A 26,336-nucleotide genomic window follows, 5' to 3' on the forward strand; every position below is an offset into this window, starting at 1 on the left:
ATAGCCAAATATCACACACACACACACACACACACACACACACACACACACACACACACTGTCCAGTAATTTTGTGAGTACTATCTTATTTAAACCACACAGTAATTTTGTGAGAAGAGTGACATTATCTTTTACATTGAGGCTCAAGTGGCAGTAGCTGTTTTGTTCGTTAATTGTTCAGAGCTTTAAATTAATAGCTGAGTGAGAAATCCAATGGGCAAAACATATTTAAACACAAATTTTCTTCTCTTTAACTTTTTATTGGTCCTTTGAGAACTTCACATCATGCACCCCAACCCCACTTATCCCCCAGTCCCCTTGTACTGGACCTCCACCCCTGTAGCATCCCCCCCAACAGAGAAAAAAAGTCTGATTGTGGAAGCTGTAGATGTGTCACAGTGTGTCCCACACTATACCCTTTGTATACAATTCTCTGCTTGCAAATGTTCATTGCCATAAGTCATTGGTCTGGTTCAAGGCCTCTGGCTTCTGGAACCTATGGTGATGGAAGGTATTCCATGACCTGGCAAATTCTTTATCATAAGAATAAGAACCTTCTACTCACCTCAACTGTGAACCAAGGGTCCTATATATTTATACACAAGTTGACATATTTCAGTGAGCATTGTGGGGAGTATTGTTACAAATAGTGAAAAATTCCAGTGATGTTTAAATGACGGTTTCAAAACTCAAAACACAAAAATGTTTGAAGGCTATTGCAAAGCTTCACTTCAACGCACCAGCTATCTTTGTCTTTATTTTAAAAAAATGATGTGTCATCCTCTGAGAGAAAAGTAGCCCTTGCCCACAACACAATGTTTGGTAAGTACAGCATGGCTATATTTCAGCCCCAATCTAACTTTTCATTGGGATTCCTTGTAGACAATCTGCACATGGCCATTATGGCTACTGTCTGCTCATTTTTCTGATTTTCAAGACACAATTGGCCCAATTTGAATGGGGATCAAATTAGGATCATAGACTACTTTGGACAGGCTATGGTCCATTGGCTGGACTATGACCCTTTACTTGCTTTTTTAAAGTAGCCAAATGGAGCACTTACCTTTAAAAGAAGTTGGAAAAAGGAAAGAGCAGACTCATTAGTGTTATTTAAAAACAATAGAACACAATTCCTGACTTATGTGGCTTTGCAAAAAGACACTTTATTTTATCAATATCTTTTGCCCTTTTCCCAGAGCAATTGAATATATCACATGTCACAAGTCCAAATTACATTTAATCCCAATAATTTAAAACTGGAATTTTAGCCAAGAGAAGACAGAAAGGAAGAAATGATTTCTTGCCATGGTCTAAGTGACTTGTACAATTCCCAAGTGGGGTCAGAGCCCTAGAGACAAGGAGAGTACACACATTTGCCCAGCAAGTGGAGAAGTAGCTCTGAAATTATAAGTAGTACATCTTCGTTGTCTTTGATTAGGGGCTAAACACTTCCCATAGATTAGTGAAAACAGATGAAATATGCATGCCCACATACTGAGCAAGTGGCACTCAATAAATAGATGATAAAAATATATACCCATAGTATTGGCATTTATTCCTATAAAGAGAATTCTGAAAGTCTAATTGGCTTTGCTGATGAAGAGACAATCATTTGACCTCATTATTCTAATTTAAACAGAGGGGGAAACACGTTTCTTAGTTTCAGGAACAATTTTAGAATGCTTCCTGCAATCGCATGGCTGTTTTTAACAAAAGTGACAGGTCGGGAAATCCGTTTTCTTAAGTCATTTCGAGAATAGTGAACCCTTCTTTTCTTTTCCTCTGTTGTGTTCTCAAATACATACTTTTCAGTCCACCATAATTTACCTGAACAGTTAGCTCCTTCCATCCTCATTCCCTTTATCATAACAAGGGTCATAATCTGGGCTCATCTAAAGAAATCAGAAGAGACAAATGGCTTTTTCATCTAACTTTGCTCTCAAGAATTCAAAGATGCTCCAATTTTAGCTTCGGTATGTGGCAAACTCCATCAGTGGCCTGCCTACTTCCTCCTGCACTTGCCTGTCCTCTCCAGTGAGCATCCTTACAGCATCACTGTGTGGTCTCCTGACCTCCTATGGTTGGATGGAGAAATAAACTGAAGGTTTAACACAACTGGGGGTCAGTAGCTGTCCCACCTACATGCAATGATCTTATGTACTTAACTAATGTCTCCCTCTCATTCATCACCCACTGACGCCCAGATATATTAAACTGTAAGTTTTATATCTTTTTTTATCATGTTTTTTTAATCTTTAGACAAAGAGAGTGATTTTTATAATTATACCTTAAATATCTCCTGGAACACTCTCACACAAAAACGTTCCAGGTGTTCAGGAGAAATTAAAATTGAACAAGGCATCTTATAATTTTATTTGCAAAATTTGGTAACCTCACTATTAAGGGCTTGCTTGTACCCAGTGTGGCTCAAGTGGGTTATTAATACTATAGCCCACCTGGGCATACTTTCTGCTTCCTATTGATGTTTCCTGGACTTCCTCCTACCTCAGGCCAGCAGTCCTGGGAACACAACCCAAGCAGAGCCTTAGTGATCTGAAGGAGAGTCAGAAGATAAGTAAGAAACATTATTCATCTGTTGGCTGTGGTCTATGCGGATGTGTATGAGGTAGAGATGTGGACAAAGCCCCAGTTATCAACTGACACCCTAAGCAATGTGCCCTTGCATCCTCGTCTTGAGTTCTACCTATGAGAATGCTGATATAAAATATGAAAATACTTGTAAAACCCTTAACTTTATGATTTCCAATTCCTCAAGGAATAAATCCTATGATTTCTGACATATTTGGAGCCCGAACTTACTGTAGTATTTCTTATATAGATAGAAAAGGTCAATAAGAAACTGGAGATCTGGTTCAGTCTTTGGTAAATTATCTGTTGCACAAACATAAGGAGCTGGGTTCAACATTCATCACCTGCATAAAAGCCCAATGTGGTGGTGTGTATAAGTATATAGTAACCACATAAAACACAGAAAAAATAACAGAAATAGTGTTAAATTGAACAAAATGGATATGGTGATAATTTTAAAAGTTAAAGTCATGCGGTTGCTTAATTTATAATAAAATGTAATAAACTAGGCACTCTATTAGCTCATTCATTCTTAAAATTCAATGAACAAAAATCATTGTAATTATGTCTCAAGAATATCTTGGAGCAAGTCCCAACTTCATAAACTCTGAGTCCATAGACAAGTACAGGACCTCAAAGAGCCTTGCTGAGTGTCACTGAAGCACAGACAGCCGGAGCTAAGAAAAAGATGAAAGTGACTTTCCCCATTTTCCCCTGGTGGGTGTAAGCAGATGCCTATGTCCTGGAAATGTGTGGAACTGTTGGGGTTTTGGTGAGGATCTGAAGTCTTGCCTGTCAAAGATGCTGTTACATAGATCTCAAGAATCTTCATCACCCCAAGAAACCACCAAAGCTGACTGATACGGCCCAGTGAGATCCAAATCTTTAGGGTCTGCATAGCAGGCGATGAGAGAAAAATGATGAGGCCACAGTAGAGCACCAAGTATGGAAGAGTTCAGTTCAAGAAGAGACAGTGCATGCCAGATGTGGAGAAGTGGAGGTATCTGTGGATACAGAATGAACTGGCTTCAATAGAGATCAGTGGACACTGGATCTGGTGAGATAGACACAAAAGAGAGTGATCAGAGATCCAGGCATGAGGACTCTATAAATGGCTACCGATGAAGACAGAATTGACCTTAAAATCGTGCAGCTAATCAAGCATCTTAAGTGCAGAAGGAATAGGACAACATCTCTGGAAAGATTTCTTTGTTTTAGAAAAATATCTGGAATGTGTAATGTTTTCAAGTTCAAGATTTGTGTGTGTGTGTGTGTGTGTGTGTGTGTGTGTGCACATTCAACCAATCCCTAAACAGACAGGCAGTAAGCAAGCTTCTAGTTGAGCTACATGGTACTGATTGGAGCAGGAGGTGACAAAATACAGGAGTTGATGCAGGAATAAAGGAGTGTTTAAGCAATAGCTAAGGCCCAACAACTTTGGAAATCTCTTTGAAAGCATTCATATCAACTGCACATTCACCTACTCTGCTTTTAATAACTAGTCTATCTGTTTTTACAGGTAGGGTCTCAGCCCACAGCCCCAGTGGGCTGGGAACTCCTCATTTTCTTGCCTCAAACCCGTAAGGGTTGTGATTACAGGTAGGTACCCCCACCCCAGCTTCCAAACTCATCTTTCTGCATATTTATGTCCAGTCCCTTCCCAATGCCCAACAATGAGCATGTGTGCTCTGCAAGTTATGGATGAGAAGATCGTAGCAGTGTTATCCACAATAGCCTTGAGCTGGAATGAACTGACTATTCACCAACAGAGAAATGGACAGTGGTGTGCTTAAATTACAGAATGCAATACCATTCAGCAATAGACATGCCCAAGTGTAGACAGGACATGAGTGAAGCACGCAGGCAAACTAACTGAGTGAAAAAGTTCTAGGCACCATGAAGTTTGTTCTTGTGTTAGTCAGTGGTCTGTTACTGTAACACACACTGGAGATGAACTGATTCAGATAGTAAATCATTACATGGAAATAGCAACTAGAAGTTCATTGTGAATAGACCAAAACTTCATCTGCCTTAACTTTGTCAAGGGCAAGTTCCTACACCACCCTTGGCTATAGGGCCTGTAATGAGGGTGTGAGAGGCTGAAGTCAGCTAGAGTTCACTGACTTTCTGACTGAGAAGGAACTGTTGCTTCCTTGGTCTGCTTCTTCCACTCTGGAGCAGACATGCTCAATCCCTGATAGGGCAGCTCACATAGGCTCTTCTAGTAACAAGCACCAACAACTGCATAGGCAAAAATAGAACTTGCTAAGGCCACTTCAAAGGCCCAATATTAGGCATTCTAAGATCTTCACACTGCCAATTAACATGTATGTATGCTGATCAATCTACTTTTTAAATGCCAATTTTCTTGAGATTGTCCACTCCTTTGTAATTCTGTCTGGAACCTGGTTTTCAATGACTCCCTTGGCTTTGATTCTGTTGTTTAAAGAAACCACTCTCCCAATTTTCCTAATTTAAATTCTCAACCGTAATTCATAGGTTCACATCAAGCCCTGGCACTGGATCAGGAGACATTACATCAGGTGGCTTCTCTTGGGCTCATCAGATGTGGAGCTGGTGGATAAGGGTCCTGTAACAAGCTCTCCTTTGGCTACATCAGCTTCTTGAAGTCATAATTAGTGTTCTAGAAGTGGGAGTCTCCCAGTGCACTTTCTCTAGTCCCCAAGTCACCTTCCCCAAAACAATCACTCTGTGTGAACTTGTATTTTTTTCCTGCTTGAGTTCTGAGTTTTACCTCCTTTCCAATCTGAGCATCATCAAAGACTCACTTTTCATGCTAGACTGTGATGGGATGCATTGGAAAATTCTTAAAATAGCTTTAATCTTCATTTGCGGCACAGGTTTTCACCTCCCGTTTGCACAATCACCTGTCAAATCTGTTTGGCAGTAGCAACAATGGCTGGTTCATAGTTTAGCTTCTTCAATTTCCTCTGCTGCCCACCTTCTGACAGCATGCCAGCCAGCAGCAAAATGGCCAAATAACAGCAGACAGGCAGTAGAAGCCAGGTAGCTGAATAATGAGCCTTTGAACAGCAAGACAGGACTGACGCAGAAGCTTCCTGAACAGACTGGGTTAGGGAGAAGGCTCCTGTTTGCTGGTGACTCTGATGCTGATCTGCAAGGAGACACCACAGGCTCCATTGGCCTTGGCAGGATTATAAAGGCTCGAGACTCACTTGAATAAACTCCCCTTGAACACTGTCTCCAGTGTATTTCCTCCAATCTGTTTTCTCCATGTTCAAGATTCATTCCTGTTTGGTTTTCCTGCTGCTCAAAGTAAGTAAGAGGCCAAGGGGTTGTGCTTCTCAATGTAAAATAAACACAGTTCCTTTTGAAACAGCTGAGGCAGAAGAAAAATGAGCACAAAGTGTGAGCTCTACACGAAGCTAAAAGCAAAGGAAACTTGTGAGCCCCTCACTCTGCTCTCTGCTGAGGCTGGGAGATAGACTGCATTTACCCACTGTCCTCACTGCCAGAGACTCTGTGTGTGTTTGTGTGTGTGTGTGTGTGTGTTATGTGTATGAGTATATGGGTGTATATACTTACTTTAAAGAAAAATTATTTGTTTTATGTAAGTACACTGTCTCTATCAGAAGAGGGCATTAGATCCCATTACAGACAGTTGTGAGCCACCATGTGGTTGCTGGGAATTGAACTCAGGACCTCTGGAAGAGCAGCCAGTGCTCTTTGTTTGTTTAAAGATTTATTTATTTATTTTATGTAGATGAGAACACCATTGATTTCTTCAAACACACCAGAAGAGGGCATCAGATACCATTACAGGTGGTTGTGAGCTACCATGTGGTTACTGGGAATTGAACTCAGGACCTCTGGAAGAGCAGTTGTGCTCTTAACTGCTGAGCCATCTCTTCAGCCCCGTGTATTCTTACTTTAATACATTTTATTATAGTTTTGTTTTCAAATGACTTTCTGTTCAAAATTATTGTTCCTCATTTTCATTAGCTCTATTCTATTTTTTGTTTTGTTTTGTTTTGTTTCTGAGACAACGTTTCTCTTTGTAGCCCTGGCTGTCCTAGACCTCACTATGTAGGCCTGGCTTGCCTTGAACTCACAGAGACCTATCTGCCTCTGCTTCTCAAGTACTGGGGCTAAAGGTGTATGCCACACTGCCTGGCCATTAGCTCTATTCTTATTGCTGGGATTAGATGGGATGTGAAAAGGATGGAGAGTCTGCCCCAAGGCTTTCCTAATCTCACAAGAGCTGCCAGTGAGAGATGATGTAAAAGACAACAGGGTAAATGTCTCATCCAGCATATTAAAACTTAACAATTTCTTTTAATGAAGGGCCTCAACACCCAAATCTAACTTCAGACCACTCTAATGATGCAGAAGATACAGAAAGAATCTGTTACAGCTGTACCTTCAACCACAGGAGGAATCCAGGCCTTAGCCTAATTTTGAGCACATGGCTCCACTGGGCCAAAAAATCTTCCCAGCAAGTGCCTGAGGACAGAGTTCACCTTCCTCTTGCTTGACTCATGCATCATATGGAAAAAAAATGGGGGGTGGAGGGGGTGACACAACACACCCAGGTCTGGAACCATTTCTGACCAGGAACAGACACACCAGCTATTATTAGTCTTTTCTCATTGTAGGAAAGGAGAAACTTCCCTTACTTAGCTGAATTCTACTACTGGACCTGAAAATTAAAACAATATAAGACAGATGAATAGAAGTAAAGCATAAAAAGTTACTGTACATGTGCATGGTGGGAGAACAACAAAGACCCATAGAGGTAGTAAGGCTTGAATGCACATATACTTCTTAAAAGTGGGGTATGGATAAATGTGTGGGGAAATGACAAAGCCAAGTGGGACAGTAATTAGAAAACACATGGGAAAAGTTTTCATCATGGCATGTGCCTGTAAATCTTTGTCCACTTGGAAGAAGGTGGACTAAGAGAGGGAGTTCAAGGCCACCCTTGGCTATATATGAATTTGAGGCTGCTTGAACTATTTGAGACCTTGTTTCAAAAAAACAAAACACAACAAGAATTGCTTTTGTAGGTTTGTTTGTGGGGGTCCATTTTGGTGCAGATCAGTGTCAGGTAATGATCTGCCATTTCTGCAGCAGAGGAAGGTGCCATTCTCATGGGCATGATGAAAGACAGCCTTTCATATGCTATTCTATTGGCTCTGCTTAACTTGTTGCTTTGGCATGTTTCAGAGGGCTCACGATTGTCCTTTTTTATCTTGGCCTCTCTGACTACTTTCCCTTTCTTTCCATACAGGTACGTTTACTCTTAGTCTTTGGGGGTTGATATTGTTGTTGCTGCTGTTGTTCTTTTGTGGGTTTTTTTTTGTTTGTTTGTTTGTTTTCTGTTGTTTGCTTGGATGGCTGTACAGTACTGAAGATTGAATCTAGTACACTGAATTGTTCTAAAACTGAACAATTTCCCTACCCTTGGATTTTCTTCTCTGGGAGCTATGATTTTTGTAAGATTTGCTTTTAAGAGCAAGACAACAGTTTTAGTTATTTTTGGTTTCCTTTCTACCCCAACACCTAGAATTGTGCTAAGGAAGTATTCTTAAAGTAAAATATATTCTTGGGACTATTTTAAAGCTTATTCTTAAAGGATATTAGGCAAAGAGAAAAGTCCAGAGGCTGCTGTGAATAAAATTGTGTGTATGTGTGTGTGTGTGTGTGTACGTGTGTGCACGTGTGTCACAGAAAAAAACACGTTTTCCATTTAGTGGCTCAGGTTGCAGCTCACCCCTAGTGATGAGTTGCTAGAATTGCAAGCAAAACTGAGAATAGAAAACTCATATATTTATGCACCTTGTTTTGACAAAATTGCCACACTTTCACACAAAGACATATTTAAAGAGAATTTTATATAACACAAAGATTTTTTTTTTATTTTCATTTCTTTCTTCAAATTCCATGTCCCCCATTTCCCCATAATCCTTGAGAAGGGATAACAGGGACAATCAAATGACATAATCAGAGACTGGAGAGAGGCACTTACCTCAGAACACTTCCTATGTGATAAATGGAGAATGATACTGAGTAAAAGCTATTTTAAATCATAACATCGCATGGAAGCAAACAGTTTGGACAACACAGCATCAATATTTCTAGGATGAAAGCTACTTCTCTTGAGACTTGATTGACCAGAAAGTATGTTCCATATAATTTCTCAGTCCCGCACTCATATTACAAAGCCTCTTTGTGTACTATACAAAAATAAGGGAAACTGACTTAAAGCATGCTCGTGCTGTAGAATCTTATTTCTGTAAGACCAAGACAAATGGCTTAAGAATTTACATTTTAATAAATGTCTTAAAATTATTTTGAATTTCTCAGGTCTATGGGAAATTCTAATTTTATCATACTTTTAGGAATTCCTGTCTCACCATGCTCTGATAGACGTATACACATTTTTAAAAAAGATTTATTTATTGTATGTACATGAGTACTCTGTAGCTGTCTTCAGACACCAGAAGAAGGCATCAGATCCGTTACAGATGGTTGTGAGCCACCATGTGGTTGCTGGGAATTGAACTCAGGACCTCTGGAAGAGCAGACAGTGCTCTTAACCACTGAACCATCTCTCCAGTCCAGATGTATACATTTTTAATTACTGTGGTTTTCAATAAGCTAATACTTCATTGAGAGGATAAAAATCCATGCTGAGTTTTTAAAATTGTGTTATTGTGAATTTGTTAAATGCTAATTCAAAATGGAGCTAAAAATAAGTAAAATGCACTATGCTATATTGTTGATGTTAAGCCAACTTCCAGGTGCAAATATTCCAAGTGTCTAGTGTCGCCAAATCAAATATCACTTATATCATTAGAAGTAAAGGAAACACACTTGTGAGCAATTACAGCATGTGATGGAATTATTGACTGCTGCTACTCCAGGTGATAGAGATGCAACAGAGGCAGGTGGCAGATCTCTAATCAGTAATTAAGGGAGAATAAGACATCCAAGGTCAATCTGCCGCTATCAATCATACTTAAAGTTGAGTATCAAGAACCAGCTAGATATTCAACTCTATATGATGCAGCAAGATGAGAAGATGTTACTTGAGAAGATGAGCTCACTTCACTTAAAATTAAAAAGAAATCTTTTGGACTCTTAACTTTATTTTTCCTCATTATTGTAGGAATTTCATCGGCAAAGACAGTGAAAGACAATTTTCTTTTTTTAATCCTCTTCCCAAATGACTATAAGCAACGCTGGCTTATTAAAACAATGTTAGTAATAACCCCTGTTAACAATAATGCAGTTGAACCTCTATATATTCAAGATTATAGATATTCTCTATAATTTTGGAATATATCTAGTGTTTTTGTATGTATTGATTTTGCAAATGCAATATGAATAGATTTTCTTTTCACAAACTGTGTCTTCTTAATTGACCAAAACAGCAATACTTAAAGACTATAAATTGAGAGTTTCTATCAAAGTTCCAACAAGACCAACCAAAACAACAGACTCTGTACTTCTTCCAATTTCATAGTGAGTTCCTGAGTTACCCACGCAAAGCAAATGCTTGATGGTACAGCAAATGTCCATCTCTTAGGTGTAAAGAGGATTTAGAAATAGTTTTCTTCTTTATCTTTCAACAACACCTTGCAGGAAAGGGAATGGGCCACTTTTCTCCCATCTTTAGCCTAGTGAGAATAGTACTGAGGAGATTCTCTGAGAACTCAAAATCTGACGTGTGACATTTGAGGGTTATAAACATATGAACTGTGAATTTAAGCCCTGCTTCTGGCACATCTCTCTGACCATGTACGAGAGCAGCCTATTCCCTGTACATCATTGTCACTTACCTTTAGGGTTTCCTAGTTTATAAATCCACAAAATTTACAAAGAGTTTCAAAATGTGAGCATCAGTGCCAATATATGTAGCAATCATATCTAGAGTCAACATCTGCCTTGGATTGATTGATAATCAATCACAGAAAAGGTGTAAGAAACAAAACAGTTGGAAGAATCAATTGCCAAGAAATTCTTATCACAGAAAGTAAGATCCATGAGTCTTCATAGTTCCATGACAGTTGTATTTGCAGCAGGGCTGTGTGTGTTTACACCACACTTTCTAATGCTAGACACAGGGTTGCTAGAGAGAAGCTGTATATCTCTTCAGGACTATTCTTTCTATCACATTTTGGACCATCAAAGAAACCCTTTCTCTCAAGTGTCTCTGCAAGTAGAGCCTCTGCCACAAGCTGGATGGATGATTGTAGAGAGCAGGGATGGACCTGAAGAGGCTCAGCTGCCATCTGAGGTGCCCATGGTGGCCAGAGGAGAGTGCCAGACCCCCTAGAATGGAATTCCAGTTAGTTGTGAAGTGCCTGAGGTAGGTGCAAGAGGAGCAAGTAAATGCTGTTTATTGCTAAGGCATATTTCCATTCTCTTAGATTTAAAATGAGCAAACAATAGACATTATATACCTAAATTATAGAAGCAAGAGAAAAATGAGAAGATGCTGTGCATCTGGTTTGTATGAGAGTTGTCTACAAATCTAACCTATCATGGTGGCCTTGGAGGGACCAAGAAGAAGGCAAGCATCTATACTTACAAAGATACTGATGTGCATCCATAGACCTCTCAAATCATGTGGTTTCAGCAGACATGTATGTATATATGTTAATAGGGAAGACTCAACCTAGGTAGACTAAAAATTAATCTTTAATGTGCTGAAAATGCTATAATAGACGTGTAATAACTCCTGACTAGTTTCCACTCATTGTGTCAAATCTGACAGTTTTGTGACAGCTTAGTAGTTCACTATAGATCTTTACCCCCACAACTTTGGCAGAAAAGTCAGGCTAAAGGCAGAAGTTGTAGCTTTCTGCTTGGTTGTAAATTACTCCGGTGGCCATGTCAAGAAATCAACAAACAAACAGTACCAGAGCAAATTTTTTCTGTGAACAGTCTACTCACAGAAATGATTGTCCTGAGTAGCGGTTGCCTTGGGGTCAGTAGTCTTCCATGAAATACAGCATCTTCAGATAGAAGTAGTTTCAAGTGTGTCTCAGGATGTAGAAGCTGTGGAGGGCTTCCTGGAATGCCAGCTGGTAGGAGACTTGCTCTAAATACAGAGGGTATCTGGTGTATTCACTAGGAAGCCTCCTACAAACCATGGAAGCTCTCTCCAGCGTTTGAGGTGGCTTGGAAACCTAACCAAGACAGATAACAAGGATGTTGGAAGTAAGACTCCCCCCTTCTAAGACTCACCTTACTGATCCCATTTCTCTTTGGTGGTAGGAGTTGGGGTAGAGAACAAAGGATGAGGAAAAAAAGGGCAAGCATGAGTTGGAGGTTGGAGGACAAAAGAACAGGACAAAGATAGATAGTGGAAGACCAAGCAAAGATGGCTCTGGCTCCTTTCTGTTCTCTACTATAAAAATAATTTTAAACACAGTGTTACAGAACTTCTTACTATACCAGAATAAACTTTCGAAGACAGTTTCTAGGCCAACTCCTCCTTCTCTTTATAATTCTAGAATTCAAGAAATAAGACATATCATTTGTTCAGATGAATCTTTTATAGGTGGAATCACAGTGTGAGAAACCTAAAGGGGGATTGATCTCCACAGCACATGTAAGATAATCTGTAAATCATATCTGTTTTCATATTTACATTTCTATTAAAATGTTACTTTTTGAGGATTGTATATAGTATTGATTATGTGGGAAAATACTAGCTTTATTCTTACCTCATATATCTTTAAGACACTATGATTTATGTGAAAATATCAATCACAAATGTTAATTATGGTAAAGGCATGTTGAGAAGCTGTAGTTGGTTTTAAAAGATATGACCGAATACCCACCAGAGCAAAGATGCTGACCTGCTAACTTGTCATGAATACTTGGAAGCAGGAGTGTATATACATGTTTATACATACACAAGTGTGCATGCACCAGAACCAATTATAGGTAAGGGTCTCTTTAAATTTAAAGACTTAATATGTTATGTGTGATTCCTCCACTCTCACCTCAATAAATAAATAAAGACTGGGCACTTCCAGATACTCCATTAGGGGCTGAAGGAACTTAGTCCAAAGTAAAACTCTTACATTTAGAGCAGAAAGAATACCGCAGAAACAGAAATTGCAAAGAGAAAAAAAGACTCAGAGGCCAGATGTGAGGCCTAAGTGGGACAAGTAGGCATTCCAGATGGGAGAAGGTGGGACAGATGGAAGGAAGTTAACCACACTCATCGCTGAAACTTGGCGTGTTTCACAAAAGGCTTGGTGTGCTCATAAAAGCACTCACAGCATCCCCAACATGACTAATGAAGAACAACACACCCATTAGCCCATCCTGATTAAAGCATGGATTAAGGGTAAACAGTTAGAATCTCTTTTCCAACCAGATGAAAAAGATATTATTAGCATCAAGCTGTGGCACTGTTTTGCTCACAGGCCAGGCCCATACTGCTTCTGCTTCCTATACTTTCCAGATCTGAAAGAGGATCTGGCTTCTCTTGTGTCTGGCTTCATGTTGTATGGCACATTAGTGATGATGGCAGTGTTTACAACTCCCCACTGAGAGGAGAACATATTCTCCTTTCCCTGGACTCTGGGCTGGTACAATATCTACCTATTCAGTAGAGTGTAACATAGGGATGTTGTGTAGATTCTGTTTCCTGTATACATTTGCCTATGGGACACTCATTCTCAGAACCTAGTGTCTATGCTGTGGATTGTGCAGGACCCAAGTCATAGCTCAAGGCTGTGCGTAAGTTTTCTTGTTGACAGCCCTACTTAGTTTAGTGGTCAGAATCAGACAACTCTTCAATCTATTAGAAGGAAAAAAAAAATCTAGAGTATTTTGAATTTAGTTACCCATCCACCTTCGTTATCTCGGCCAAGTTTGGTGGGCTGTTTTAAATAAAAGTATCTGCGTTCAAACTTGCTGTTTTCTTCAGTGTGTCCCTCATGGCACCTGTGTCTCTTCCTCTTGGGAACTCTGGTAACTGCCTTCTCATTTGTCTGATGATCCATTGGTTTCAAAAGTCCTAGTCTGCAAACGTGCTATCAGTACTGCGGTATTGGAGAGTAAGCCTCTGGCTGTTGGAGCCAGATTTCTCTTCCCTCTGTTGTTCTGAAAGTCTGTTAGACAGACATGAAGATAAGAAAAGGGAATTTGGACAGCTTCTTTGTAAATCTTCACGTTGAGGACCTTAAATTTAGGTTGATTGAGATGACAATAGTATATTTATAAAATAAGGAGAGATAGATATAGTATACAGGAAGAACTAAATAACCCACTATATTTGTGTACTTCATATTTATATTAAGCTTATAAAGCTCAACTGAACACATCTGAGGAGTGTACTCACGCACCCACTCACCCTTCTACAAAGCCCAGGACTACCTCAAGCATTGTGCGTAGTTTGGTAATTCATTCTTTTTTTTTTTCTTTTCTTCTTCTTCTTTTTTTTAATTTCTACCATACATCTGACACTCCTAGTGACAAGTGTCATTCCACCACTCCAGGAAACATGGCTTTCAGGCCACACAGCCCCCAGATGCTTATTCACCACTAAATCTCAATTGCTGATGGGCAGGTGACAATGGTGGATGTCACTGTTTGATTATAACTCAAAGATGAAAGCAACTTTCCATTTTAGAGCAACATCCAGCCAGTAAGTCAAGAAAACATTTATAACTTGAATATTAGTTTTGAGCTGCTAATTAATGGATGAATCTTGGCATCCATTCATTAGCTGATGCTGTTTAAAGTCAATCAGACATAGTGTGCTGTCTGAAGAAAGGACCAACACTAAATGTGAAGTATTCCTGCCAGAAATAAAACCTGAGATCAAGCCTCTAGTTCAAAATGCCATGGACCAAAGAAGTTTTAAGTTATACACAGGGATGAAATCAATAAAATTCAGGCAATGGCAATCTCTACACAGGCAAACAACTTGTTTTCTTTAGGAAATAATGAAGAGTGGATTCATGCAGATGAGAACAATGTCTAGGACATTAACAGACTCATACATGGACCTTATTTGTGAGTGTGTGTGTGCACTTATTTGCCATTAAGTTTTGGCATTTAATTAAAGCATAATATTTTTAGTGTTTAGGAGGCACAGTGTTGACTCTTGTATGTGTTAGTGAGCAACTCATAATTGTCATATTTACCATCTTTAAGTTTTAACATTTCTTTATAGTGGATATATTCAAAATTCCATTTTCTATCTTGAGCGATATAATGCTAAACTATGATCTTTATTTGTTTTATAAATTTCATTTAAAAACATTTTTACAACCCTTTCCTCCTTTCAATACCCATACCTCTCATACCCATACTTACCAGCTCCCTCTCAAATTCATGACATATTTTTCTTTAACTATTATTGTTTTCCACACGTACATACACACATGAATAAATGTATAAATATAATCTACCGAGTCTGTTTAATATTGCTAGAATGTATGTTTTTAGGATGACCACTCAGTATTAGATAGCTACTTAGGGTTCTCATGCTTAGGGAGACTCAGTCTCTTTCCCAATCTCCCTCTCTCTCTCTCTCTCTCTCTCTCTCTCTCTCTCTCTCTCACACACACACACACACACACACACACACACTTCTTATAGGAATAGAGACCTGTGAAATTTTCGTTATCCACATTGGGATGTCAACTGGCATTATTATTGTTCAGGTCTTGTTTAGGCAAGATATCATGGGTGAAGTCTCCTGGTCATATCTAGAAGACACAGTCTTGAAGCTGATTTCCTCTACTTCTTACCATCTTTCTGTTCCTTTTCTTATGATGTCCCTGAGCCTTCAGCATAGGAGTTGTGTTATAGATGTACCAGTTTGGCCTGAGCACCTACCATCAGTTTTCAGTTTTGGCCAGTTGCAGCTTTCTGTAATGGTCTTTTGATGCAGATTGATGCTAATGGTTTGAATCTGCATGTCCAGATGCTATAGGTCCTTGTCCCCAATGTCCCCAATTGGTTTTTTATCTATCAGTAAAGATGCCAGTGGCTAATGGCTGAGTATGGGGTGGAACACTGAGAGATGTGTGGGTAGGGTGCAGGGAGAATCAGGAGGACTGGGGAAGAATGAGGTGACACAGGCAGGAGATAAAGCCAACCAGCCATTTGGGTTACTGGTCACTTCCCCAATTGGGCAAATTTAGGAGTGTGTGCTGTGTATGTGTGTGTTCTCCATTCGCAGATCCGAGATAGCTCCTGGGCAGGTGTACACATGTGATTCACCAGGAGCACAAGGAGGTACAGCCCCCCCCCCCAATCACAACAGGTTATTTTCTAACTAATTTCCGTATTCTCCATAGTATATCCCATTAAAGTGGAAGAAAAAGAAACAAGAAAAAACAGAAGGGCTGAGGCTAGGTGCTAATGAGTGTAATGAGTGTCCCTGGTCTGTAGGTTTTGCTCTAGCTGCATTGTTACAACAGAAGGTGCAGAAGTTGCAGGATCTCTGATCTGGACCATCTCAGTGGAGCAATATAGAATGCAGCAGCCTCCTAATCAACCTGCCTTCTTCCATGCGAGGAAAAGGATGCTCAGGTTCCTGAAGTTAGACAAGAATCTGAACCCCTCGCTTGGGGTCTAAGGTTTTAATAAGTGTTAAACAAATACGTTTTCAAGAGTACTTTGAAAGAGAGTTTGGGATGGGGCTTTCTCTGAAAAATATTTAGTGGAGACATGCTCTTATGATAAAGAAACTCAGTGAAGCAGGGTAATAAGAGCAAAGGTAGGATTTTGTTCTAGGTAAGGGTTGGGGACTCTCGGATACAGCTGCAACAACAGAGTTGGTCGGACCTTGAAGCAGGAATCTGGAGAGCCTACTGAACCTGCAGTCAGGTGTAGACAGCATGGACAGCATAGGCAGCATGGATAGTATAGACAGCAAGGACAGTATAGACAGCATGGAGAGCAAGGACAGTTTGGACAGCAAGGACAGTGTGAACAGCATGAATAGTATGGACAGTATGGATAATATGGACACCACATGGACAGTATGGACAGCATAGAGAACATGGACAATATAGACAGCATAGACAGTATGAATAATATGAACAGCATGGACAGCATGAGCAATAAGGATAGTGTGGACAGCATGGGTAGCTAGACAATATGGACAGTATGGATAATATGGACAGTATGGACAGTGTGTACAGTGTGAATAGCATAGACGGTATGGGCAGTATATACAGGATGTACAGGATGGTTAATATGGACAGTATAAGCGATGTGAATAATATGGAACGTATGGACAGTATGGAACCCTGTGACAGCAGGGGAGAAAGTCAAGTGACCACTACAAATAGTGTTGTGTGTTCCTGTGTGTGAATAAAACAGAGTCAGTGCTTTGAAGATATTTGTGCCCTATTGGTTTAAAAAACCCTGGATTTCAATAACATTTCATTCTTTACGTCTAAGAGTTAACTTTCTTGTTAGGATTTTAATATTTTTCAACAGGGTCTTCTGTCAATCAGGTGGTCTAGAACATGTATTAGTTGCTTTTCTTTCACTGTGATGAAGAAGGCAACTTATAGAAGGAAGGGTTTATTTGAGGCTTTCAGTTCCAGAACATTGGGGTCCTTAAGGATGAGGACACTATAGCATCGGGTAGCAGACATGATTTTGGGAGCCCTTGGCTCTTATTACAGCTTAGCACTATCATCTCTAGTGGGTTTGCCTTCTTATAGGTTTGATTTCTCTATCTAAAATAAGAAGGAAATTGGAGAGTGATATTTAAACATGGATCAAAAGAGTCAAGGCACTCTCTCTTCTCCCACTTCCTAGACTTTTATTTACATGGTGGAGCATGAGCCAGAAGCACAGCACCACTGTAGATGCTACGCAGCACACAGCAACAGGAGCTACCAGAGAGTAGAGATAAGTTCAGATAAATCTGCAAAACTTTTATCTGGTTCACTACTGCATTGAATAAGGACTTGAAAAAGAAACTTGGAAAAAGTCATTCAAATAAAAAGTCCATTCCTGTGGAAACATTTTACTGTTATGTGATCATTTGAAGTAACTTAAGCATCTGAAAGCCCAAATAAACATTGAAAGCATCTGAACATAATATAGGATATGAAAATACCTTTTCCCATAACATTTTAATGGACTTTTTATGATGCAAAATAAATCCAAGCAGAAAATTATCTCATCAAAATTGAATTTGCCAGCAGTATTTTAATCTCAATTTTCCTATTCTTGCCCCAAATCTATATACTCTTACCTTTATTCAGGAACTTCTTTGTCCATATATTCACCTATAATTACATCTCATGGATCATTGGCAAGTGGATTTGTTATCTAGAGAGATAAATCTGTACCTTACATCAGAGAAACTTGCATGCCACTAATGGAATGATCCTTCTATGGGTCCTGATTTACATAACCAGTCTCCATCAGCATGGTTAAGAGGCACACTCAGGCTTAACTGACTTTCTGGGGCATTTTGTGGGATGTTCTGGTGTCACAGTTCTGTTGTTCTCTGGAGGGTTTACTCTGTGCTGCCTAGTGTCTACAGTGGCACTGTGCCTGTGGCTCCAGGAAGATCTATATGGAAGATGGAGCACTATCTGTTGGCTTTCTCTTTGGAGAAGTAACTGATAGGTTTGCAGAGTATCATCTTTGCTCAGTGTTGGCTCTTCTAAAGAATGCAAAGAGGAGCACCTTCTTCTGAATGAATGATCAGCAGAAAAGAGATGTACATTTGCATAGAACAAGACACCTGAGCCAACAGGAAATAAAAAATAAATAAAAAATATTTTGATCATTGTCATCCCTGTTGTACTTTGTTTGCTCCTGTCCTTGCTCCTGTTCCCTAACGGTCCAGGACAATCATTGAGTGGGGCATTGCTTTTCCCCTACATTGAGTTCTACATTGTCTACCCTCCCCATCCCCAGGCCTTCAGATTTAGACTGGGGCTTTTAGATATTCTTTTTCTGCTAGTCAGTCCTTAAGACACAAACTGGGATGTTGCTATTGGGTTCCTGGGTCTCTAGCTTGCAGATGGCAGGTTGTGGGCCTTGTTTGTTTTCATAATTTCATGAGCCAATTCCTATCTATCTATCTATCTATCTATCTATCTATCTATCTATCTACCTATCTATCTATCTTTCATCTGTCTTTCTAATCATCAATTTATTATCCATCCATCCATCCATCCATCCATCTATCTATCATATCTATGCATCTATTCTATTGGTCCTATTTCCACAAAGACATCTAATATAATAGGGGTATATCATAATTTAGCAGACCATTTCTCTGTTAATGGTAATTGATTTTGTATCTAGGTTTTAGCTATGAACAATCCTGTTATACCTACATGTTTATATGTTATGGTCTTATTTATGTAGCTTATTTTTGCAGAGTGGAATTAATATGTGTGTGTGTATGAGTGAGTGTGTGTGTGTGTGAATGAGTGTGTGTAAGTGTGTGTGTGTCCTATATAATTAGCTAGAAATATAGGTTAGCAGGTAGAAGTGCTTGCTGATAAGTCTAATGACCTGAGTTCCATCCCTGGGACCCACATGGTGGAAAGTGAGAATCAATTCCCATATATTGTGCTCTGACTTCCACTCAGATGTTGCAGGATGTGAGAATACACACATGTACACATGAGTAAATAAATGTAATACAAAGTTGTTTTAAAAATATATCATTTAGAGATGGTCATGGTGACACAAACCTGTAATCCTAACACTCACGATGCTCTGGCAGAGGAAACATAAAGTCAAGATTAGCCTGGCTACATAGCAAGATCCTATTCTCTCTCTCTACCTGTCTCTGCCCCCCCCCCCAATTTATATTTTAATGGGAGTTATCAAATGGTTAGCAGATGTATGAGAAGACATTAAATACACTAGTCATTGGGGAAAATTCAAAGCAACCTAACAATAAGCACCCATCACAGTGGAAAACTGGTAGAAAAAAAAAGAACTAAAATAGCTATAGCAACAATCTAAATCTTGTGAAAAAGATTCAAAATCTCATGAATTGTTGATAGAAATACAACAGGAACCAGCTTCCAAGAAGGCAACTTAAAGCTATTTATGGGCCCACAAAAATAAAAGGCACCGCTCCTCATCCTTTCGTATTTCTTCCCACTTCTGTCACGTGAACACACATGACAGCTGTATGAAATCATCTGTCGTGGATGATCCGCTCCACTCACTGGGAGTGGATCATGGAGGCTGAAGAATGAAGGGCTTTGTGTAGCTTGCACACCAGCTCTCTCCAAGCCCTTAGATTCTAAAGGCTTAGACCCTTGCTCCCTGGCTATTAGTAAATCCCAAGTGAGATAATGTTGAAGAACTGCCTGAGACCCACAAATCAGCACTAGGAAAGCCCCTTTCCATCATTTAGTGGGTTTTCTCTTTGGAGGCCCTCACATTAGAATTTCTCCACAGTCTATGTCTGATACTGCAGTGGTTAGGGATTTATTTTCTCATAGAATTATCTCAGAAGGCTGAGAAATTTCTATCCATAACTTAATGACATCTCGTGATTTCTTCTGGATCAAGTATGCTGCTGAGAGCCTTGGCTGCCTTGCTATTTGGGAGTCTCTATTGATTTTCAGCATGGTTGATAAAACAGAGATGAAAGGCCCAAGTTCTCTTTTTATGATAGATATGACCAATTAGCTATAAATGTCAAGTATCCACAAGTTAATTAATTCCAGTTCATTTAACTACTGTAATTAGATTTTTTTTTTTACTCCCAAACAAAGCAATAGTCTGCTTTCGAAGGTCACAGACTAATACCACAGTGACCAAGGCTGAAAAACCAGAACCTTTCTTGAAAATGCCTGACAGCGGATGCCTGTGGGGAAAACAGACCCCACAAAATGAAAAATAATTGGCAAGCTGATTAATAGAGTTTGTTTGAAATGTATACATAATACATCTTTGATTAATAGCCCTGACGAACACTTGAAATTAAGTCTGCAAAAATTCGTGAAGGGTTTTTATTATTATGGGAAGATTAAAAAAAATGTCTGATTGGAGGTTGGGTCAGATGAGTCAACACGGAACCAGAATTCCAATTAGTGAAGGATGTCTCTTTTGTTTAAGAACTGAAACTTAAAGGGGCGTCTTCCATTAGATACATCAGTTCTTTCAGGAAGGTCTGGAGTATAGAGAGACTTGATCCAGGGGAGGCTCAATTATTTGTTATAAAAGATAGGAAGCTTTCGAAAGGTCGGAGAGGCTGGCAGGGTTTTATGGGAGAGAAGTTTTTAAAGGAAGGTGAAAGGAGGGGAGATCCAGGCTGCATGGATGATGGCAGGGAGATTGAAGAAATGGGGACATCTCCCCAAGGAGAGTAGGTCAGGGGAGGAAAACTTTCAAAACAAAGAAAGCTATTATTAAATGTGCACTTATTTTCTGTGCTTCTTTCTGCCACCCCTAAGAGTTTGGTTAAATGCTTCCAAACGTAACTGGCTTGTGACCATGGTATTTGGGGGATGAAAGAAGAAGCAGATGCACTGGGCAGGCACTAAAGTGATGAGGAAGCAAAGGGCAGTGTGGGAGTCAGAAGGAGCAAGGCTGGGGAAGGAAAAACAAATGGACTGCTTTGCAATAAATACCTCTTACCACTGTTTGGGGTGTGAATCACTGTAAGCCCAGAGAATAGGCATGGGTTAATAATAATAATAATAATAATAGTTTCATTGGTTTATTCCATTTATTAGAAATTTTTCAAAATGATAGGTTTGCCCACACACACCATCCAATGGATTTCAACAACATTATGAACTCATATATTAAACTCTTATTAAAATTATTATGAGCTTATGTATTTAACCTATTTACTGCATTTTCCCTCCTTATGGCTATTATCTCTATTGATAATGCTCACATCGTTCCATCTCTGGACCAAGAGAGAATTTTTAAACTCTCGAGCCCATTGGATAATAGGAAGAAAGTATAACGATGAAAAGCTAAGAGACTGAGCAGGTCAAGAAGACACTTGGCTTCCTTTATTTTTTAGTTGTTGGTGGTGGGAAGCTAAAATTCCTTTGCTGGTTTCTTCTCATCTTCTCATTTTCAATATCTTTTATTTCAAAACTGTGCCACCTATCCCTCATTTGATCTTTAAAAAAAAAAATCTATGACTCAGTGTTCCTTATCTTTGCTTATGAAGTTCTTATCATAGCCCCATGCTGTGCAAGACAGAGCTCACTTCTCTACAGGCCAGACTGCTGACTCTCATTTTCTGATGTGGTACAGTGTTGGGAAAGGCATTCTCAACCTAATATGGATTGGGGCATTCAAATTGAAGTGGCAGGTCATCTTAAACCAGGCAAAGTGTCAACAGAAAAAGCTATAGTGAGGGTAATCAGTCTTTCACAATTTGGGTAAAGTTTTCTCAAAGTGGTTTCATGTGGCTGATACATAGGGAACTTTGAACTGCTACAAGTGTTCCCGCACAGTAATTGGGTCATGACCAGAGTGGACAAATGGAGATTGCTCCTGGCCTTGTTGGTCATGTTATAATTATGACCAAAGTGATAACAGCCAAGTAGAATCTCATCCCCAGAATTGCAGGCTAGTTTTAAACATGCTACTCGGGCTGCCTCATGATTTGAGTCTATGGAAAGTTCCCCACCAAACTCTTCTTGGATTCCTTTGACAGGAACCTCTCTATCAAGGCACTCACTCTCTTGGATGACAGAGAAGCTCATCCTAAAGCAAGGTTCCTAGGTGGCTGCTGCAAGGATGCAGGAGAAAAGCACAGAGCTGAGAACACAGTGCTTCTCTGCTCTAAGCTTTGGATCCCTGGGGTGCTGACTTGGGGTAGGAGACATTTGCAAAGTGCTATAGAAATCCAACTCTGGCAAATTTGAATCCTGGAATTCCTCTTTATCTTCAGGAGGTGCATTCCCAAACTCTCCCTGAATGCCTAAAACCCCAGGCTGTCCTCAGCCCCATGCATACTCTACTATGTTTCTTTATGTACTTTCCAGAAGCCTAATCTGCAAGACAGGCCAGGGCATTAGCTACTTTTCTCATCACTGCAGCCAAATATCTGACAAGAACCAACTTATGGGAGAAACTATTTTAGTCTGTGGTTGGAGGGGATGAAGGCCTTGGTAGTGGAAGACATGGGAGGCTGAGTTTGCTGTGACTCCTCAAATTTGACCCAAGAAGCAACAGATGGGGCTTATAGACATTCAGTTAACTTCCTTTAAAACAAACAAACAAACAAAACTATTTGTATTCAACCCAAGACTTCAACCCATGGATTAGTACTGTCCAACCACCGGCCCGGTCTTTCCCTTCAGTTAATTCTTTCTGGATATATGCTTACAGATACACTTAACAAAGTGTTTCAGCAATGTTGTAAGCTAACAGAGGTGGCAATCAAAATTAACAACCAAGTACAATGTGAGCTTGATAATAATCACAAGTAATGAAGAGTTATATACATACACTGTGATAAGATATATGTAACTATGGCTTCTCTCTTGGACGAGTCAAGGCAACTTGATGCTTTAAAACTGTGATTATCCATGTGTAAGTGAAACACTGGGAACTAAAATCTAGTTAACGGGACCTACTGGATTTGTTAACTACATTACAATATGGACTTAATAGCATGGTTTTGTGCTGAGTTCTTTCTGAAGCCAATGCAGATAATTTCTCAGAGCAGTTTATGCAGAGGCAATTCTAGAAAGCACTGCCTTGGGAGTATGAAGTGAGGCAGGGAAGGTGGGGAGGCAGCAAGTGCTGGCTGTGAAGGAAGGACAACTCTACAGAGAACGGGTATCTATCAATGGTGATCTGGTCACAAATGGGTCAGCTGATGTCTCCATGCTTTGCTTTCTTCAGATGAAAAGAAGAACAAGTTACTCATCAGGCTCTGAAGAAGGCCAAAGGAAGATGCCAGATATACGGTCTCTCTCTCTCTCTCTCTCTCTCTCTCTCTCTCTCTCTCTCTCTCTCTCTCTCTCTCTGATTCTCCATGTCTGTCTCTCTCTGTCTCCACAATCCCCAACCCTCACTCTACCCTCTGTGTGTGTTGCATATTTTTATCAATATGGTATGTGTGTGTTATATTTTTATCCATATAGACATGCTATGGTTATGACAGCAGACACTCATCAGACATGCTCTGTTTAGAGGACTGGGTGATGGGAAAGGTTGGGTATGAGTAGACTTTACACTCAGGTCCAACAATAATTGATTAACAGTGTTTAAAAACACATTAGGTGCAGTACTGTTTACACATTGCTGAGACATATCCATATATAAACATAAGATTTCTGAAGCTCTCCCAAACAAAAATTCCAGTGTGTTTCAAAAGCAAAGTTCCTACCTGGTGTTTTAAATTAGAATGCTGGGTTTTGGAATACTAAGCAGAATATGAACAATTTGCTTCCTCCTATCTCCTTGCATTCTTCAAAACCTAAATATGTTCAGTTATTAATTAGTTCAATATATCCCAGACTTCCCTTTAGGAGAAGAAAGCGTATCATTCATGTCTGAGATGGCTTTTCTTCATTCTTTTCTTTTTTCTTTCGTGTTATAGTTGGAAGAACCAAGAGTGGAAACACTTGATAGTAAGCAGCGTCTGAATTCCTTCTGGTAAAGTCCTGGTACCAGTTTTGCCAAGTCTGGTCTTTATAAAGGATTACTATTCAGGCCTTCATGAAAGAAAGTGTTGTACTTTGTTTTAACATGAGGTTCTATGAAGTGAGTTATGCATAGCTTTGGATCTTCTCTTGTCAAGGAACTATTTAGAGCCTCTTGAATGAATTCTTAGGTGGGGAGAGGTTTTAGTCTGCACATGTTTCAATACCTGGATGGCACACACTGGGTAATTTTCAAAGGGATAAAGATTTACTGAAGGTTTGGAGTTCAAGGCCAAGTGTCCTCATCTTCTGAAGACTTTCTTGCTCATAAGTGTTGTCTTTAGAGTCCCGAAGTGCTTCAAGATATCCCATGAGAACACAGAGCAAGCTAACTAGAGAGTTCATTTCTATGACCAAGCAACCTACTAATAGCCAGTGAACCAATCTACCCATAAAAAAAAGTGCCTTGTGACCCAGTAAGCTCCAATTTCTCAAAGACTATAGCTACACGTCAGTTGAATTGCCAACACATGAAATTTTGGAATACATTTAATGCTCAACAGTGGGAGATGCAGTATCATTTTGTTCTTTCCTGGATGTATTGTTTGTGCATGTGGGACTTTGTATATGTGTCTTTGGAGAATAGACAATGTGGGAAATAACTAGGATTACACACTTACCTTGTCATGCATTTTTTGCCTTTACTTCAATGTTAATTGCCTGATGCACTCTGCAAACAAACAAACATACAAACAACACCCCAAATAGCTCAAAATTTTTATTGCTTATACCAAGAAAGGCCAATTTCTTGCTTCTTCAGTGTGCACACCAGGGTCATCTGGGAACCAAGTGGTGTCTGTGTAGTTCTCCTCATAGGATCTCAGTTGATCAATGGCCATTTTCTTTTAGTATATTTCCATTAACTATAGAAAAATGAAGAGAGTCTTGGATGACTTCCCATCAGTGATGAAGTGACATAAATCATTTCTGCTCTTAGCTTATGGATCAGTATTGACCCTGTGTACTCCACCAACTACAAAAATGCTAGAGAATGTAATGTTAGCACATGCCCAGAAGAGAAAGAACTGGGATATAAAATGAGGCTCAGTAATAACTTCCACAACCTGAGTTAATCCTGTACATCTTGGAATCTCTACTATGCCTCTTTTTTTTTTTTCTATAGAAATGTCCTCACAGTTTGTTAAAATGTTCAAAACTAAGACTATTCAAGAAAGTGCAGTGTGGTGATAGGAATGTTCTATGTATTATCCATTGTGTCAGCCACTGGCTGGTCTCTTCCACTGATAGTCACTGGCTAGTCTCTATCAGTGGTAGTCACTGAGTGTTTGAATATGGCTAGGAGAACCAAAGAGCTTTAAAGAAATGTAATTTAACTTAATTCATTTACATGTAAATACTCACCAATGACTACCATATTAGTCAACAGGTCAAGACTACTGAAGTAGCACTGGATTTATCTTGACCCAGCAGCATTAATGATGTCATGTGTCCCATTACACTTGTGTTGAATTCTATGGTTTTCAAATTGGTTTTCTCCATACTGCCAGTCTCATATATTTCTCCCAATAATCCCGTGGAGTAGACAAACAAGTTAATACTGTAATATCCATTTTAGATATATGTAATACATTATTTGGGAATAAATGATTAGAGGTATGGAAAATAGAAATCAAATTCCAGGCAAATATATGACATCATATACCCTGTTCATAACTTACCTCTTAATAAAAATTTGAACCAATACTTGAAAATTCCACAAACATTGAAGCAAACCTTTATTTCTCTTGCCTTAGAATTATTTGTCTTTTTAAATAAGATCTCTATAGCACTTGCTTTTACTGTTACATCTGCTCATCACAGAGGAAGTTTCAGTTACAGTTACTAACTGCATTCTTTCATGACTCTGTCAGCTTAATGCATAGATTTCTTTTTTGATGTAATTAAATCTTGTTTCTTATGAACTTTTCTTTCCTTGGTACTTTCTTCAGTGCCCAGAAGAAAAGTTTCTCTAACAGAAGATGTCTAATGTTCTAACCAGGACAATCCCAGAAAAACTGCTAAAATTGGTTACCTAGGTACCCAGCACATGGCTGCTTCATGGATTAAACTGAATTGGACATCAAAGTAGTAAAGATATAC

This window comes from Mus caroli, chromosome 2 (genome assembly GCF_900094665.2).
Source record: "Mus caroli chromosome 2, CAROLI_EIJ_v1.1, whole genome shotgun sequence".
In the NCBI taxonomy this organism is placed as follows: domain Eukaryota; kingdom Metazoa; phylum Chordata; class Mammalia; order Rodentia; family Muridae; genus Mus; species Mus caroli.